Here is a 20934-nt window from a genome sequence, read left to right as displayed (position 1 = left end):
TTTAGACCAAAATTTTTCCAAAATCGGACCAAAATTCCCTCCAGCGGACCAAATTTCCAATTTCGAAGAAAAATGCTTTAAAAAATATTTTGTTGTTGTATATATTGCTTTTATTAAAAAAGTTAAACACTTTTCAACTTTTTTATTTAAATTTGATAAAATTGACTTTTTGAAAAGGTCAAATTTTAAAGTCAATTTTAGTTGACATCAACGCAAAATTTTCATTCGATTTTCTGTGATTGAAATGGTATCTAATCCCACACTGAAAAAAAGCATTCACGGCTCCAAAGACTTTGTCTTTATGCTCATGATTTTGGTATTGATTCCGAGCCAAAGAAGCAGAGAATAGAAGTGAGGACACATTTACGTCACAATTCCCTTTTACTACAAATGAAAATTATTTTATGTTTCAAGTAAAAAACGACTTTGAAATAATGTGTTAGAAGACACCTCCTATTTTTAAAAGCTTTTAGTTTTAAAGTCAAGATGCAAAACGTCAACAATATTTCATTAATTTTGAATATTTTTTCAGGAGTATTTAAATGACTTTAGTAAAACGAAATTTTCTTTCATGTTAGGATACCCAATTTTATGTCGAATCACTTAACTATAAGGACAAACCGACTTCATTGAAAAGTTTATTGACTTTGGGCAAGGAAAAAAATTTATTTCAAAGAAATACGTCTTCTATGCTAAGCAAAATTCGCATTCATATATAAGCACATGGAATCTTTGGCTCACGCAATATTTTTATATATTATTGAATATGTGATAGATTTTTTAAATATAAAAATTATAAATTTGACCAAATTTATAAAAATGGACCAAAATGGGCCAAATTCCGGTTGGTCCGACCATCGGACCAAATTTAAAAATTAGAAATCTTTTGGTCCAATTTTGGTCCGATCGGACCAAAACGGCAACGCTCTTAACGACACTGGCAGACGTGATAGAGGATATCAGAGCAACTATTGATGAAAATATGATATCAGTGCTTGTTCTACTGGACCATAGCAAGGCGTTTGATGCTGTCAATCATGCAATCTTATTGTCAAAATTAGAAAAATACTTTTGCTTTTCAACAAATGCATGTAAATTATTAAGGTCATATTTGATTAATCGTACTCAAAAAATATTTTGCAACAATGTTTTTTCTAATGAACTGGAAATTGCAAACGGAGTTCCACAGGGGTCTGTTTTAGGCCCTTTGTTATTCAGCATGTATATTAATGATCTACCCAAAATATTACAGCACTGCAAAATTCATATGTACGCTGATGATGTCCAATTGTATAGAGGGTCACATAAAAATGAAATTGCCATCTGTACTCAGCATATTAATAGTGATCTTGACAGATTATCTAACTGGGCATATATTAATGGTCTCTGTCTCAACCCTAGAAAATCAAAATTTCTTGTTATAACAAAGTCTAAATGCGTATTGGAAAATGAAATCGTTCTAAGGGTTAACAACACTAACATTTGCCAAGTTAAGACATCTAAGAACTTGGGCGTTATATTTAATGACCGTCTAACTTGGTCAACCCATATTAATATGGCGCTGGGAAAACTATATGGCATGCTGCGAAATCTGTGGGCAGTACAAGATGCAACTCCTGAAAATATAAGAATGCTTCTGGCAAAAACATACTTGTTACCCTCATTACTGTACGGGTGCGAAATATATGCCAACTGCGATAGCTCTGATAAACAAAGACTTAAGGTTGCATTCAACAATATTGCAAGATATATTTATAACAAAAAAAGAAATGATCGAATATCCTCATATTCTTATCAAATATACAACATGAATTTTGAAAATTTTCTAAATTTTAAATGTGTATTGTTCTTACATAAAATTATTTATACGAAAGAACCAGAATATCTTTATAACAAACTGACGTTTGGAAGATCAAATAGAGGCCTCAGAATTATTCAACAAAGGTATACATGTTTGACATCTGAAAGACAATTTTTGATACACACAGTGCGTCTTTGGAACAGTTTGCCAATTCAGCTACAGATTATAAGCAACGCAATTGTATTTAAAAATGAAATAAAAAAAATTGTATTCGTAAATGTATTACCACATTTCTTGTAAACTATAAAATCTGTTGTACTATTAAGTAACCTCCAAATATTTTTATCACAAATGCATAACTAGCGCTTCAATTATAAGAAGTATTTCTTGTAGTGCTAGGATTACTAATAAATAAATAAATAAATAACTAAATAAATATTAGTTCATTTAAGCATCAGTTTTACAACGGACTTTTTATACCCTAAACCACATAGTGGTCAGGGTATTATAAGTTTGATCTGTCAAAAAATGTGCCCACCAGAAATATTGATTTTAGACCCCATAAAATATATACCGATCGACTCAGAATCACCTCCTGAGTCGATTGGTGTCTTATTGGTCTTCTTATTGATTCCTAGTCCAAGTTCCTGTTTACTAAAAATAGAGACATTTTTAGAAGCCGTCAAGCTTTAAATATAGGCTCTATAGAGGTATTGAAGGTAAAATTGCAATATGGGCCAAACCATGGTCATTTTAACAAACATTTTGAAAAAACATAATAATTTTCGTAAAATAAAACATTTAGAATATGTATAAGTAAAGCTTTTGTTATTTGAATGGAAACTCAACAAAACCGTTGTCATTTGAAACTATTTAAGTAGAAGTCTTAATTCATTTTAAGTAGTCCGAAGAACATTCATATTTTTTTCGAAAATTTAAATTTTTTCCACTGTGTAAAGTTTCATCTAAAATCTACAAAATATAATTTTCCTATTTCTTTTCAATAAAATTGCTTTATTTTTCATTCGTCCTACACTATCGTTTAATACATAGGAATATTCTACAATCTAAAATAAAAAAAATCGTTAGAATAAAGAAAGTTCGCAACATTTGTTTTAATTAAATTTTTTTTCATTAAAATGTGCGTCACACTGCTTGGATAAAATATGTATCTTTGGGTAAAATAGAAAAGCTCCATGTACAGTTAAAGAATGAAGACATTGCTCTTTTAATTCATTTATTTATTTTTTTTTTTGATAAAATGAAAATATTTACTCTCAAATTTTACTCTAGCTCTCACACTGAGAAATAAATGGAAAATTTGCAATATAGCGAATAACGTAAATTCTTTTCACTCTGGAAGTGATTTACTCACTTCCAGCGACTTTATAAAAATCTGGCTCTCCAAAAAGAAGCTCTATGAGAACAACACCTCAGTCAACATTCGAAACATACATTCTCAAAATTTACTATGTTTATCAAATGTGGTGGTAACAAAACACGAGCAAAATGGCACCTCATCGACACGAGATAAAACGACAATTGCACACAACTTCTAACTAGAACGTAATATTCAATAAAAAAAGAAAGTAATGAAATAACATACCAATATATATTCACAAATATTTGCTCAGTCTCTACTAATATCGATTTAGCAATTAGTCTTCGTTATCCTCTTAGATAACATGTTAAGCACAAATGTCTATAAATTATAGCATTGAATAAAACACAAATACACAAATTGATCAAGCACAAGAACTCAAACAAAAACCAAACAACCGAACAGGGAAAGGGTAAAACACGGACTAACATTGTTAGCGCTTTTACAGTTGTTTATTACCATAAATGGGTTCAGCAAATATAGGGAGCGAATAATGATCTCTCCAAACAAATACAATGGAAACGGAAGCTTACACAAACTCTCTTAACAAAGAGAGTAGTTGATTCTTGGTGAGAGAGAGAGAGAGAGAGAGAGGAAAAAATAGGTATACATTGAGAACGAATGAACTTTCCAAAGTCTACAAAAATAAGTATTTCGTATCTAAACTAGAGGTGTGCGCGTGACTGAAATTTCACTCACGCACATTCACGAAACAAAATGTTTTATACGCACGCTCGCGCACGACACGTGTGGTAGCAAATCCCACACCGAAAGAATTTTCTTCGTAAAAAGAACGAAAATTTTCGTTAAAAGTATGAAATTTGTCATTGTTTTACAACCAAAGAAACTTTTCATTAAAAGTACGAAATATTTCGTATTTTTTACGAAGAAAAGTTCTTCCAAAATTTTCGTAGTTTGTAAGAAAAAAAATCGTACTTTTTATGAAGAATCTTCGTACTTTTTATGAAGAATCTTCGTACTTTTATGAAAAATCTTCGTACTTTTTATGAAACAATTTCGTTCTTTTTATGAAAATGTTTCGTACTTTTTATGAAAAATTTTCGTAGTTTTTATGAAAAATTTTCGTACTTTTTATGAAAAAATTTCGTACTTTTTTCTGAAAAATGTTCGAACTTTTAGAAAAAAAATTTATAGTCGAAAGTGCATTTGGTTGTAGTTGCAAGTGTGAAAAATGACATCACTACTTTACATCTTAAGTTTTTGAATAATTTTTAGTTTTATTGCTTCACTTTTATTCATAGCGCGCTATCACCCAAATGAGAAGTAGCATAGACTTGCATAAAAAAATAGAATAAAGTAATACACTCAAGCACATTATAAAAGACAATTTAATGCCGCGAACGGAAATTTTACAACTTCAATGAAACTTCTTCGTTATTTCAAAGAAAATGTTTCGTACTTTTTATGAAGAAATTTTAACGCAGAATGTTTCGTAAAATATTCGTAAAAACTTCTTCACAAAATTCATGAAATGTGAAGAAAGTTTAGTTAAAAGTACGAAGTTTTTACGAAGAAAAGTTAATGTAGAATGTTTCGTAGAAGTTTCGTATATTCGTAAAATGTTCTTCGTAAAATTTACGAAAATGAATGAAAATTTCGTTATTTTAATGAAGAATTCAGGAAGAATAGTTAATGAAGAATTCTTCTTAAAATTAACGAAGAGAATTCTTTCGGTGCACTCACGCACAAAATTCAAAAATAGATTATAGTTCGAGAGCTAAATTAATTTCAGTTAATATATGAGTATGAATTAAATTTTGATTTTTTGTGATTTTGCAGAAATTTTATTCACGCACATTCACGAACCGATTTTATTTCTCACGCACGACATATTTAATTTAGTCCCATTCACGAGAGTTGCTTTGGGTTTTGGTCACGACTCACGCGTGAAACAGGCGTGTTACGAGAATTTCGTGTCACGCGCACACCTCTAATCTAAAATGAGACGTAAGCAACAAATCAAAGACAATAACACATAATTCGAGGCGACAAATTGTGCCAAAGATTATAGATTTACATAGGTGATCCGACTGTCCATGTTAGTTCCAAGGCTAATTTGTTGACATGTCATTTTAATTTGTTCGTTAACAGTCAGTTTAGAAATAGACGGAAATGAAAAATAATGTAAACCTGCTCTTATTTTCTTCGCTTATTCATAATATTTGTAATTGTCAAACAGCTTTTGACATCGACAAACCATCTACACCCAAAGAAAAGTAGACTTCTAAAATTTTCTTACATACAGAGAATTTTCAATTTAATGTTTGGCTTTTAGTGTTAGTGTTGTTGTTTGGCTTGCATTTCGTCTGCTATCTTAAGTCGACTACGGATTAATATAAGAAAACTTTAACTTGATACTCCTTTATGAGTCATATCAAATCAGAATACAGAATATATATGTATGGATGAAGCATTGTGAGTGTGTATGTGTGTGTTTGATGAGCTTGTGTTTTTTGGCTTCGCATGCATTTTGTTTGCCAAATTCTTTTAGTATTATTATGTGCTTTGACCATAATTGACAGTAAACTATTTATTGGCTCCTCACAAGAAAGTGAGAAGGAAGATAAATTAATAAATATTTAAAAAATGGAAGTACATACAATATTTAAATGATAAGTAATATTAAAGTTTGTCTATCTATATATATAAAATTCAATTTATGTTTGTTTATTTGTTTGTTTGTTTGTTTATTTGTTTGTTTGTTTGTCTGTATGTACCGAGTTGGCTCCGAAACGGCAGAACCGATTTACTTGAAACTTTCAGAGATCGTAGGGTGCGTTCATGTGGTGAAAATAGGCTACCTCATTTTTTGACACCTGGTCGCGGAGGGGGACCTCCCCTTTGTAGGACTTTTTGAAAATTGGACCAAAGTTGACCGATTTGGTTGAAATTTTCGTTGAAGATTGGGGTTGGCATCTAGACAAAGATCCGCTACTTTTTATTTCGTTTGGGGGCGGAGGGGGGCCTCTGCTTTGTTCGACTTTTTTTAAAGTACAGTGAAAAAACTAAAATTCTCTAAATTATCTGAGATTTACAGAGAACATGTGGTGAGGTTATGGAATTAATATGGGGTACCCGATGATTTCATATGTTGATGGGGAGGGGGACCTCCCCCTTGCCCTACTTTTTGAAACTTGGAACAAAATTATGCGATTTGCTTGAAATTTTCATTGAATGTTGGGGTTGGCATGTAGACAAAAATCCGCTACATTATTTTTCGATATTTGGTCGGGGAGGGGGACCACCCCCTTTGCCAAAATTTTGTTTTTTTTTTTTGGAAAGTGCAAACAAAAGTAAACTCCCCCGACTGAAATTTTACAGAAAAAATGGATTACGAAATTTATATCAGGTTCCTGATTTTTTAATAAAAATAAAAGGGCATAGGGAGACATCCGCTTCTCTTAAGTATATACAGAGAAACAATTAAACTTTACCGAGTTACTTGAAATTTACAGAGGACTGGGGAGAGATCGTAACCTCCGTCAACCGTAATAGTTGATACCTGATTTTGTGATATTTGGACGGAAGAGAGGCCGCCCCTTTAGGCTTATAATTTGCTTGACATTTTCTGGGACGTTTACAAAAGACACGCATTTCGACATTTGGTCGGGGAGGAGGTCCTCCTCTAAAACTACAAAAAAAATTTAAGTTTTCTTGAAATTTACAAAAGCAATAGGGGAAGGTTATGTACGAAGAGTCAACCTTCCTTGCCCCACACTTGAAGGAAAGTTTCAAGAATTTTCAGGGAAGGTTAGGGGTGTCGATATTGTATCGGGGAAAGTGACGTCCCTTTAAAACAATAGCGCAAAATTTAAACATCTCCGATCTACTTGAAATTTACAGGGACGTGGCAGGAGGTGATTAAATTTATACATAATTTTTAAATTGGTATATGATTTTTCGATATCTGGTTGGGGAAGGGGAAAATTGAAATAAACTTTATCGATTTACTTCGATAGAATTTATAGGGACCATTGAGTAGTTGCGAAATTAATATAGGGTACGTGATAGTCCGATATCAGGCCGGAGTGGAGCGAAGGTGGGGAGAGGGTTCCCTTTTGTCCGTTTTTTTTTTTTCTTAAATTGAAAGTAGAGTGTAGTCCGTAAATGGGAACTCGGTACATAATTTTATGATTTTTGTACAGGCCTCTGCCAGACTTCTTTTTAGTAAAGAACTTAAATTTACATGAAATTGGCAGCCAATGTAAACATAACGCAAGTGTTAATGTGGTACATTTTTTTACTACTTTTGTTTTTTCCGATTTATTGGATGGGAAACAGTAATTCTTTGTATGTTATTATAATGTAGTTCTTAATTTTCAGATATGTTGAGGAGAAGGATACCTTTCCTTGACAATCCCCACTTAAAATTCACAAGAAATATAGAAGATTGTCCAACTACTTGAATACAGAACATTATTAAAAAAATTTGGAGGAAAGGGTACACCCTCTACCGGCGTATTTGTACCTATAAACGAAAAATCAAGTAGTCCGATTTGTTTAAAAGAATTGAAATCTTTCCGAATTTGTTTTCAGCACGAAGGATATAGTTGACTAAGTTAATGCAAAATGTTCCTCCAAATATTTTTCAGTTTGAAAGGAGCGTCAATGGCTTGGGTCGACCTATGTGTAAGTAGAGGCAAACTGACTATTTAATGCAACAAGACCTCGAAAAGTTGAATTCCGCTGAGTTGCTTGCTTCATGGTCCAAATTTTCTGCTGACTTGGTAAATTAAAATACATATATGTCTTTATATTTTGCATTTTATTATTTTTTTTTTTTTATATTTCTATTATTTGTTATATATTTGTTTTTATTAAAAAATGTATTTTGTACTTGAATCATTTACAGATATTATAAATATATGTATTTATTTTTTCACCTAGGAGTATTATACGTATTATGTATTGTCCTATTTTACGTTATTTTCTTTTCATTACAAAAGTATGTATTGATTGATATTGAAAATATGTGAACCAATGTTTATTTTATGGGCGCATATAAAATAACATTGACTACGGTTCGGGATTAAATCAAGCATAGTGGGATTATATTCAAGAATAAAAACGATCGATCCAAGCCTTAATTCCGCTTAAAACAAGTTCGTTTTGGCCCAAGTTAAGCGCTAATTGGGTTTAATATAAGCTTAAATGCGGATTGAATCAAGTACAGATTAGGATTAAATAGATCTCCATTAAGCTTGAATCAAGCACTTTCCGTACTAAAAGGAAGCACAAACGCGATTGAAAATTTCTAAAATGAAGAAATCCGTACTTAATATTTTCGAGATTGAATTAAGAATTTCGCACTTGTATTTAGAAAAGCCGTACTTACCGTACTTTTGACACCGCTACGTCTTGAATCAAGTAAACTTTTCTCCATTAATATTTTGGGTGTAAATGAACGATGAATCAACCAATTTTGGATTGACAAATTAGACAGGAGTAATCACCACAATCAAAGCATTCTGTTCAGACTCGGTTGTAAAGCGGAGGTTTTACATTTCACACACTGAAAAAAGCATGGCTCGCTCCAAATATTTTGGCTTTATACTAACATAATGATTTTGGTATTGATTCCGAGCCAAATAGTCGATGAATTCAAATGACGATACCACACAATTCTCTTTCTCTAAAAGATTTTTTTGCTTGGGATTCTAGAAACCGTAGTTTTTATCCAATTTGCGGGAGAATGTTTCATTCATATTAATAGTGAAACATTGAACCAACCACACCCTCAAATAAAATCACTTTTGTAACATATAGCCCAAACACATTTTGCTTCAAGCATATATATTTTCAGGATAGGTCCAAACAAAATATTGTTTGTATTGTTCAAACATATTATGTTTCATCATAGGGCATACACTGGTAGTAAAAAAACACATATATGTTTATAGGCTATTTCCAAATTAATATATGTTTGCATCTAAGCATATTATATTTACAAACATTTTATGTCCCAAACATAATAATAGGTTGGCTAATAAGTCCCCGGTCTAACACATTTTTTTGTCAAAATTCGTTTTTATTATTCAACATAGTTCCGTTCAATAGCGATACAACGATTATAACGACCTTCCAATTTTTTGATGCCAGTTTGGTAGTACTCCTACGGTTTTGCCTCAAAATAGGCCCCAGTTTCGGCGATCACCTCTTCATTGCAGCCAAATTTCCCTGCGAGCATCCTTTGGGGTCTGAGAACAAGAAAAAGTCGCTGGGGCCAGATCTAGAGAATACGGTGGGGGGAGAAGCAATTCGAAGCCCAATTCATGAATTTTTGCATCCCAAAAAAACAGAGGCCATTACTTTGCCAGCGGACTTTTGAGTCTTTCCACGACTGTCGATTGGACTCTGGAGTGTAATGATAGAGCCATGTTTCATGCATTGTCACATATCGACGGAAAAACACGGGTGTATTACGAGTTAACAGCTGCAAACACCGCTTTGACCAAAAACACGTTGTTGTTTTTGGTCAAATGTAAGCTCGCGCGGCACCCATTTTGCACAGAGCTTCCGCATGTCCAAATATTGATGAATGATATGACCAACACGTTCCTTTGATATCTTTAAGGCCTCTACTATCTCGATCAACTTCATTTTACGGTCATTCAAAATCATTTTGTGGATTTTTTTGATGTTTTCGTCGGTAACCACCTCTTTCGGACGTCAACTGCGTTCACTGTCGTCCGTGCTCATTTCACCACGCTTGAATTTTGCATACCAATCAATTATTGTTGATTTCCCTGGAGCAGAGTCCGGAAACTCATTGTCAAGCCAAGCTTTCGATTCCACCGTATTTTTTCCCTTAAGAAAAGAGTATTTTATCAAAACACGAAATTCCTTTTTTCCATTTTTTTCACAATAACAAAAGTAGTTTCACAAAAGACGCTCTATCTCACAAACTAATTGACTTACAGACGTAAAATTTTGACATGAATCATTTGAAGGTTGGTACTATATAAATATAATATGCATTTAATACTAGCGACGCCATATATGTGTCAGACCGGGGACTTATCAGCCAACCTGTTATGTTCTAACATATTAACATATATGTCCCAAACGTGTTATGCTAATTTATGAACATTATATGCTTGTACTTAAATATATTGCGTTAAAAAAAATTTGGGATCCAAACATATAATTTTTACACCCAAACATATGAAAAACAGTCTTTTTGTCCGTGCAGAAATAAAATTTTTGGTTAATTTTAGAAAATTTAGATTATTTTTAGAAAATTTTAATTAAACAGTATTACAAACACTGACATCACGCCTATATTACGAAAATAAGTAAAATTCAGGATTTACTAGACTTGATTTTTTTTCAATTGTTAAAGAAAAAATTGGAGTTCAAAATTGCAAGAATGTCTTTAGTGTCATACGAAGTTCAAGATGGGCGCATTTGTAGTAAAATTTCCAAATTTAAAGAAATAATGAACAGTTTTGTGAGAAGTTTGGATTTAGTAAATCGTTATGAATCATTTGTGTTTTCCCGTGTTTTAGTTCATTTAACTAACGTACGCAAAAAATTTTTAGAGTGAAAGAAACTTTCTCCAAACATAATAGTTAGTTAGATAAATTGGTTTTGGTGAAATAGAGGGTTCACTTTTTTTGAGTGTATCATTTGTAACATAGCTTAAAAAAATTCTTAAATTAACCTACATTTGGTGGGTTTACTGCGCTTTTACGATGAAAATAACAAACAAAAATTCCAAACGATTGGAATTTTCTCAACTCAAATCAAATTAAATCTGTTGATTTAATTTAATTTTTTTTAATACTTATGGATAAATTTATTATTAAAACGAAATGAATTGTGAATATATATACCATATAATATTTCTTACACGTTCAAAGGAATACATTGCGGTGACCTTATTATTTTGTCCGTTACGTTTTAAATACATAAATGCATCGAATTGCTAAATACAATTGGGCCAAATTCGAAATGTACCAAATTTAGTACAGTTAATTCATGTTTACCATCCCTGATATAAAGCCTTTGATGTAAATAAAACAAAAACATTCGTTTTTGTAGACTTTAAAGAGTCAGTCCATTGCTAAAACGTGCTCTACATTATCTTGCAATGCGTAAAGAGTTTTTCTGAGTTTCCGTCTCCATTTGTTTGGAGTTGTAGAGATTTACTTCCACTCATCGGTTATGCACAACTCGATAATGGTATCCAACAACAGTAGACAGTAGACAGTCGACGAAGATGGGTTAGTTCGGGTTTTACTTTTTCGCTGTTCGTATGAAATTTAGTGTTGTGGTAGCTACGCCTTGATCAGTTGGTGTATTTGTATGAAATTTGTTTTTGGGATTATAAATAAATTTTTATAAAGAAATATTGATAACGTATAAACTCTACAAATAGTGCAATAAAAGATTAATACAAGGCAAATTGGCAAAATGTAAGCGAATATATGTGAGTATGTATTTGAATTGATTACATAGATTATTTAATTTGATTTAGCGTGTAGATACATTTGTTGTTTTGTGGCCTTGCACATTTCTCCTTGCCATTGTTATGTGAGCAGAAAGCAGCAATTGGTTTTCCGAAGAGAGAATAAGCAAAAACTTCACTCTTAATTTGAGAGAGAAGGAGTTTTGCTTTAAGAAGAAGCAACTACGAGAAAGAGGGAATTTAATGGACACATACTTTTGCAATTGTGTGAATTTTGTTTTTTTTTTCTCAAGCAAATATTTTTGTTGTTGTCACATACTCCACTACAAGAAAACTATGGCTTCAAATTCATTGGCGCTCTCTGCTATATATAGTTTAGTTTGTACTCTTTCGTTGTTCGGTTGATATTTCGTGTGGTGTTAGTTACGCATTGATCAGTTTGTGTGTTTGTATGAAAACTGTTTTGTTTTGCACACGGACAATAGTTATTGTAATTAATTTATTATTAAAAATTTTAACGGATGAACTCAACACAACATAGCGGTAAGATATTTAAGATTAATACAAGTCAAATCGACAAAATATAAGCGAATGTATGTGAGTATGTATTTGAATTGATTATATATATGTATAGATATAGCCAATTTAATTTGAGGTAGTATGTCAATACGAGCATTGTTCTGTGGTTCTGAAAGAAACCATTGTTATTCCGATGAGAGATAGGGAATAGCCAAAAATTTCACTATTCTTTATTTTGAGAGAACGTGAGTTTTCTTTCTAGAAGAAGCAACTGCGCGAAGTGACGGAATTTAATGGACGAACTCAATCGATATTGTGTGAATTTATTTTTATCTCCAGGAAATAATTTTGTTGTTGTTGAATTCCTTGGGCAGAGGACGCTTTGGTAAGAACAAATCTTTATTATACCCTTCACCACTACTGTGGTACAGGGTATAATAAGTTTGTGCATTTGTATGTAACGCCAAGAAATAATAGTCATAGACCCATCTTTTAGTATACCGATCGGCTTAGAATTGAATTCTGAGTCGATTTAGCGATGTCCGTCCGTCTGTCTGTATATGTAATTTTGTGCACAAAGTACAGCTCGCAATTTAAGTCCGATCGTCCTCAATTTTGGGATGGGCTCTTTCTTCGGGTCAAAGACAATCGCTATTGATTTTGGAAAAAATCGGTTCAGATTTAGATATATCTGCCATATATATTTATCACCGATTTGATCATAATTCACGTATTTATGAACCGATCTTCTTCAAATTTCGTACATCTGAATGTTTTATCGGTCGCGTAAAACCCGCAAAACATCAGATAAATCGGTTCAGATTTAGATATAGCTCCCATATATATCTTTCGTCCGATTTGCACTTATATTGCTTCAAAAGCCAGAATTTTGCCCTGATTTCATTTAAAATTTGCACAAAGTGTACGTTAACTGTGCCAAATTTGCTTGAAATCGGTTCAGATTTAGATATAGCTCCCATATATTCCTTTCGTCCGATTTGGACTTATATGGCCTCAAAAGCCAGAATTTTACCGTTATTTTCTTCAAATTTAGCATAAGGAGTACGTTTAATAATATTGTTAACTGTGCCAAATTTGGTTAAAATCGGTTCAGATTTAGATATAGCTCCCATATATATATTTCGTCCGATTTGCAATTATATGGCTTCAAAAGCCAGAATTTTGCCCTGATTTGATTCAAAATTTGCATAAAGTGTACGCTCCCATATATACCTTTCGTCCGATTTGCACTTATATGGCCTCAAAAGCCAGAATTTTACCCTGATTTGCTTTATATTTTGCAAAAGTAGTGCGTTTAATAGTATGGTTAACTGTGCTAAAGTTGTTTGAACTCGGTTCACACGCTCACAAAAAATCGCTTCTGTAACATAACTCCCAAACATATTTTGCTTCAAGCATATACATTTTTGGCTATTGTCCAAACATTTATATGTTTGATCTATTCCAATATATAATATGTTTGAAAGCATATTGGTCTCAAAAATATATGTTTGGGTAGTCAATTTCCAAACATTTTGTATTTTTGCATCCAAATTCAATAATGTTGTCTTCCAAAAAACAATATGTTATTATGTGAACATATAATATGGTTGGAAGCATTTTGCACCCAAAAATATTATATGCTTAAAAAAATTCTCCCAAACAATATTGTGCTCAAAATTTTATTTATTTTTTTATATATTTACAATCATAATGAATTATGAAAATAAACAGGTAATATAGGTGCTAACAACATAGGTTTTCGACATAAATGCTCAAAATTTTGTTTCTGCCCAATTGTATATTACCCCACATCTTTCTCACTTCCACGAGATTTTTTAGTTCTTAGCACCCTTTTCTGTAATACAAACATTGTAGAAGAAATTATTCAATTGTATGATTTTTTTTTTTATTTTAATTTTACCTTTTGCCGGACGGGGATTCGAACAGCGGACCACACAGTTTGTAAGGATCAAAGAAGTAGCTGATCAATTGCCCAAGGAAAAATAAAATGTTAATTTTGTAATAACAAGCAACAACCACCAACTTAATTCAATATCGCTCCCTGTTAAATAGCGCTCCAAGCTACTAAACACAAATATGTTTATAGGCTATTTCTAAATTAATATATGTTTGCATCCAAGCATATTATATTTAAAAACATTTTATGTCCCAAACATAATATGTTCTAACATATTAACATATATGTCCCAAACATGTTATGCTAGTTTATGAACATTATATGCTTGCACTCAAAAATATTGTGTTTAAAAATTTGTTTTCCAAACATATAATGTTTATAGCCAAACATATGAAAATCAGTCTTTTTCATCCGTGCAGATTTAGATATAGCTCCCATATATATACTTCGTCCGATTTGCACAAAAGCCAGAGTTGAAGCCTGATTTGCTTCAAATTCTTTATATATACGCCAGAGATGAGTAGAATGTTTCATATTTTAGACCCATTTTCAATGGGAGTTTCAGTTGACTCGATAGTTTCCACATAGAATATATTTAATATGCTTTTTGATCTAATTGGTTCAGATTTCGTAGTCATATTTCACACTGTAATACCACACTTTCCACAAAACGGTCGAGTTTTAAATAATATATCACAACCCACAATTCAAATAATATATCACAATCGACAATTGACCACATATAATGCCGAGATTTAACCAATATCCTTGTAAAAGCCCCACTGTAGCACATATAATGCCGAGATTTAACCAATATCCTTGTAAAAACACCACTGTAGCAAAAATTTTAAATATTACTTAAATTTTCCTTTATCTCGAATATGTATTTCTCGCTCGATAAATCGTAAATATTATTTCGTACAATTGCATTAAAATTGCTCTAGCTTTATATTTCCCATAGTTTGTAACTAAAATTGCGTTTCAAGTACAAAAAATTGTTTCCATATTGTATATAAAGTATATAAATATTTCTAATATTGGACTCTGGAGTGTAATGATAGAGCCATGTTTCATGCATTGTCACATATCGACGGAAAAACACGGGTGTATTACGAGTTAACAGCTGCAAACACCGCTTTGACCAAAAACACGTTGTTGTTTTTGGTCAAATGTAAGCTCGCGCGGCACCCATTTTGCACAGAGCTTCCGCATGTCCAAATATTGATGAATGATATGACCAACACGTTCCTTTGATATCTTTAAGGCCTCTACTATCTCGATCAACTTCATTTTACGGTCATTCAAAATCATTTTGTGGATTTTTTTGATGTTTTCGTCGGTAACCACCTCTTTCGGACGTCAACTGCGTTCACTGTCGTCCGTGCTCATTTCACCACGCTTGAATTTTGCATACCAATCAATTATTGTTGATTTCCCTGGAGCAGAGTCCGGAAACTCATTGTCAAGCCAAGCTTTCGATTCCACCGTATTTTTTCCCTTAAGAAAAGAGTATTTTATCAAAACACGAAATTCCTTTTTTCCATTTTTTTCACAATAACAAAAGTAGTTTCACAAAAGACGCTCTATCTCACAAACTAATTGACTTACAGACGTAAAATTTTGACATGAATCATTTGAAGGTTGGTACTATATAAATATAATATGCATTTAATACTAGCGACGCCATATATGTGTCAGACCGGGGACTTATCAGCCAACCTGTTATGTTCTAACATATTAACATATATGTCCCAAACGTGTTATGCTAATTTATGAACATTATATGCTTGTACTTAAATATATTGCGTTAAAAAAAATTTGGGATCCAAACATATAATTTTTACACCCAAACATATGAAAAACAGTCTTTTTGTCCGTGCAGAAATAAAATTTTTGGTTAATTTTAGAAAATTTAGATTATTTTTAGAAAATTTTAATTAAACAGTATTACAAACACTGACATCACGCCTATATTACGAAAATAAGTAAAATTCAGGATTTACTAGACTTGATTTTTTTTCAATTGTTAAAGAAAAAATTGGAGTTCAAAATTGCAAGAATGTCTTTAGTGTCATACGAAGTTCAAGATGGGCGCATTTGTAGTAAAATTTCCAAATTTAAAGAAATAATGAACAGTTTTGTGAGAAGTTTGGATTTAGTAAATCGTTATGAATCATTTGTGTTTTCCCGTGTTTTAGTTCATTTAACTAACGTACGCAAAAAATTTTTAGAGTGAAAGAAACTTTCTCCAAACATAATAGTTAGTTAGATAAATTGGTTTTGGTGAAATAGAGGGTTCACTTTTTTTGAGTGTATCATTTGTAACATAGCTTAAAAAAATTCTTAAATTAACCTACATTTGGTGGGTTTACTGCGCTTTTACGATGAAAATAACAAACAAAAATTCCAAACGATTGGAATTTTCTCAACTCAAATCAAATTAAATCTGTTGATTTAATTTAATTTTTTTTAATACTTATGGATAAATTTATTATTAAAACGAAATGAATTGTGAATATATATACCATATAATATTTCTTACACGTTCAAAGGAATACATTGCGGTGACCTTATTATTTTGTCCGTTACGTTTTAAATACATAAATGCATCGAATTGCTAAATACAATTGGGCCAAATTCGAAATGTACCAAATTTAGTACAGTTAATTCATGTTTACCATCCCTGATATAAAGCCTTTGATGTAAATAAAACAAAAACATTCGTTTTTGTAGACTTTAAAGAGTCAGTCCATTGCTAAAACGTGCTCTACATTATCTTGCAATGCGTAAAGAGTTTTTCTGAGTTTCCGTCTCCATTTGTTTGGAGTTGTAGAGATTTACTTCCACTCATCGGTTATGCACAACTCGATAATGGTATCCAACAACCAGTGCTGCCGCTACTACTTCAATCGAAGTATTTTGCTTCATTTTCACAAAATTTACTTCGTCACTCCTTCTTCCAAAAATCTGCTTCACTTTTTGTTCTGCTTCAAATTTTTAAATTTTCCCCATTTTACCTAATTGTTTTTCCTATTCCTTTAATTACGATGAACATAGCGGTTTTAATCATTGAATTATTAACCGATGTGGACCAATTTTTGCATAGGTGTTAGACCATGTACCAAATTACAGCCGGATCGGATGAAATTTGGTTCTCTTAGAGGCTCCGCAAGCCAAATCGGGGGATCAGTTTATATTTCAGCTGGATCGGATGAAATTTGCTTCTCTTAGAGTCCCTGCAAGCCAATTTTGGGGGTCCGTTTATATGGAGGCTATACGTAAAAGTGGACCGATATGGCCCATTTGCAATACCATCCGACCTACATCAATAACAACTACTTGTGCCAAGTTTCAAGTGGATAGCTTCTATCGTTCGGAAGTTAGCGTGATTTCAACAGACGCATGGACGGACATGTTCAGATCGACTCAAAATTTCACCACGACCCAGAATATATATATTTTATGGGGTCTTCGATGCGTTACAAACGGAATGACAAAGTTAATATACCCCCATCCTATGGTGGAGGGTATAATAAAATGAATTCTATTGTTTTGTTTTCAAAAATGTATGCTACTTCAATTTTATTCAATCTACTCCACTTTTTTGCAAAATCTACTTCACTCAATTTTTCACCAGCGGCAGCACTGCCAACAACAGTAGACAGTAGACAGTCGACGAAGATGGGTTAGTTCGGGTTTTACTTTTTCGCTGTTCGTATGAAATTTAGTGTTGTGGTAGCTACGCCTTGATCAGTTGGTGTATTTGTATGAAATTTGTTTTTGGGATTATAAATAAATTTTTATAAAGAAATATTGATAACGTATAAACTCTACAAATAGTGCAATAAAAGATTAATACAAGGCAAATTGGCAAAATGTAAGCGAATATATGTGAGTATGTATTTGAATTGATTACATAGATTATTTAATTTGATTTAGCGTGTAGATACATTTGTTGTTTTGTGGCCTTGCACATTTCTCCTTGCCATTGTTATGTGAGCAGAAAGCAGCAATTGGTTTTCCGAAGAGAGAATAAGCAAAAACTTCACTCTTAATTTGAGAGAGAAGGAGTTTTGCTTTAAGAAGAAGCAACTACGAGAAAGAGGGAATTTAATGGACACATACTTTTGCAATTGTGTGAATTTTGTTTTTTTTTTCTCAAGCAAATATTTTTGTTGTTGTCACATACTCCACTACAAGAAAACTATGGCTTCAAATTCATTGGCGCTCTCTGCTATATATAGTTTAGTTTGTACTCTTTCGTTGTTCGGTTGATATTTCGTGTGGTGTTAGTTACGCATTGATCAGTTTGTGTGTTTGTATGAAAACTGTTTTGTTTTGCACACGGACAATAGTTATTGTAATTAATTTATTATTAAAAATTTTAACGGATGAACTCAACACAACATAGCGGTAAGATATTTAAGATTAATACAAGTCAAATCGACAAAATATAAGCGAATGTATGTGAGTATGTATTTGAATTGATTATATATATGTATAGATATAGCCAATTTAATTTGAGGTAGTATGTCAATACGAGCATTGTTCTGTGGTTCTGAAAGAAACCATTGTTATTCCGATGAGAGATAGGGAATAGCCAAAAATTTCACTATTCTTTATTTTGAGAGAACGTGAGTTTTCTTTCTAGAAGAAGCAACTGCGCGAAGTGACGGAATTTAATGGACGAACTCAATCGATATTGTGTGAATTTATTTTTATCTCCAGGAAATAATTTTGTTGTTGTTGAATTCCTTGGGCAGAGGACGCTTTGGTAAGAACAAATCTTTATTATACCCTTCACCACTACTGTGGTACAGGGTATAATAAGTTTGTGCATTTGTATGTAACGCCAAGAAATAATAGTCATAGACCCATCTTTTAGTATACCGATCGGCTTAGAATTGAATTCTGAGTCGATTTAGCGATGTCCGTCCGTCTGTCTGTATATGTAATTTTGTGCACAAAGTACAGCTCGCAATTTAAGTCCGATCGTCCTCAATTTTGGGATGGGCTCTTTCTTCGGGTCAAAGACAATCGCTATTGATTTTGGAAAAAATCGGTTCAGATTTAGATATATCTGCCATATATATTTATCACCGATTTGATCATAATTCACGTATTTATGAACCGATCTTCTTCAAATTTCGTACATCTGAATGTTTTATCGGTCGCGTAAAACCCGCAAAACATCAGATAAATCGGTTCAGATTTAGATATAGCTCCCATATATATCTTTCGTCCGATTTGCACTTATATTGCTTCAAAAGCCAGAATTTTGCCCTGATTTCATTTAAAATTTGCACAAAGTGTACGTTAACTGTGCCAAATTTGCTTGAAATCGGTTCAGATTTAGATATAGCTCCCATATATTCCTTTCGTCCGATTTGGACTTATATGGCCTCAAAAGCCAGAATTTTACCGTTATTTTCTTCAAATTTAGCATAAGGAGTACGTTTAATAATATTGTTAACTGTGCCAAATTTGGTTAAAATCGGTTCAGATTTAGATATAGCTCCCATATATATATTTCGTCCGATTTGCAATTATATGGCTTCAAAAGCCAGAATTTTGCCCTGATTTGATTCAAAATTTGCATAAAGTGTACGCTCCCATATATACCTTTCGTCCGATTTGCACTTATATGGCCTCAAAAGCCAGAATTTTACCCTGATTTGCTTTATATTTTGCAAAAGTAGTGCGTTTAATAGTATGGTTAACTGTGCTAAAGTTGTTTGAACTCGGTTCACACGCTCACAAAAAATCGCTTCTGTAACATAACTCCCAAACATATTTTGCTTCAAGCATATACATTTTTGGCTATTGTCCAAACATTTATATGTTTGATCTATTCCAATATATAATATGTTTGAAAGCATATTGGTCTCAAAAATATATGTTTGGGTAGTCAATTTCCAAACATTTTGTATTTTTGCATCCAAATTCAATAATGTTGTCTTCCAAAAAACAATATGTTATTATGTGAACATATAATATGGTTGGAAGCATTTTGCACCCAAAAATATTATATGCTTAAAAAAATTCTCCCAAACAATATTGTGCTCAAAATTTTATTTATTTTTTTATATATTTACAATCATAATGAATTATGAAAATAAACAGGTAATATAGGTGCTAACAACATAGGTTTTCGACATAAATGCTCAAAATTTTGTTTCTGCCCAATTGTATATTACCCCACATCTTTCTCACTTCCACGAGATTTTTTAGTTCTTAGCACCCTTTTCTGTAATACAAACATTGTAGAAGAAATTATTCAATTGTATGATTTTTTTTTTATTTTAATTTTACCTTTTGCCGGACGGGGATTCGAACAGCGGACCACACAGTTTGTAAGGATCAAAGAAGTAGCTGATCAATTGCCCAAGGAAAAATAAAATGTTAATTTTGTAATAACAAGCAACAACCACCAACTTAATTCAATATCGCTCCCTGTTAAATAGCGCTCCAAGCTACTAAACACAAATATGTTTATAGGCTATTTCTAAATTAATATATGTTTGCATCCAAGCATATTATATTTAAAAACATTTTATGTCCCAAACATAATATGTTCTAACATATTAACATATATGTCCCAAACATGTTATGCTAGTTTATGAACATTATATGCTTGCACTCAAAAATATTGTGTTTAAAAATTTGTTTTCCAAACATATAATGTTTATAGCCAAACATATGAAAATCAGTCTTTTTCATCCGTGCAGATTTAGATATAGCTCCCATATATATACTTCGTCCGATTTGCACAAAAGCCAGAGTTGAAGCCTGATTTGCTTCAAATTCTTTATATATACGCCAGAGATGAGTAGAATGTTTCATATTTTAGACCCATTTTCAATGGGAGTTTCAGTTGACTC

The sequence above is a fragment of the Haematobia irritans genome, chromosome 1 (genome assembly GCF_050003625.1).
Source record: "Haematobia irritans isolate KBUSLIRL chromosome 1, ASM5000362v1, whole genome shotgun sequence".
Lineage (NCBI taxonomy): Eukaryota > Metazoa > Arthropoda > Insecta > Diptera > Muscidae > Haematobia > Haematobia irritans.
Note: the sequence above shows the minus strand (reverse complement) of the source record.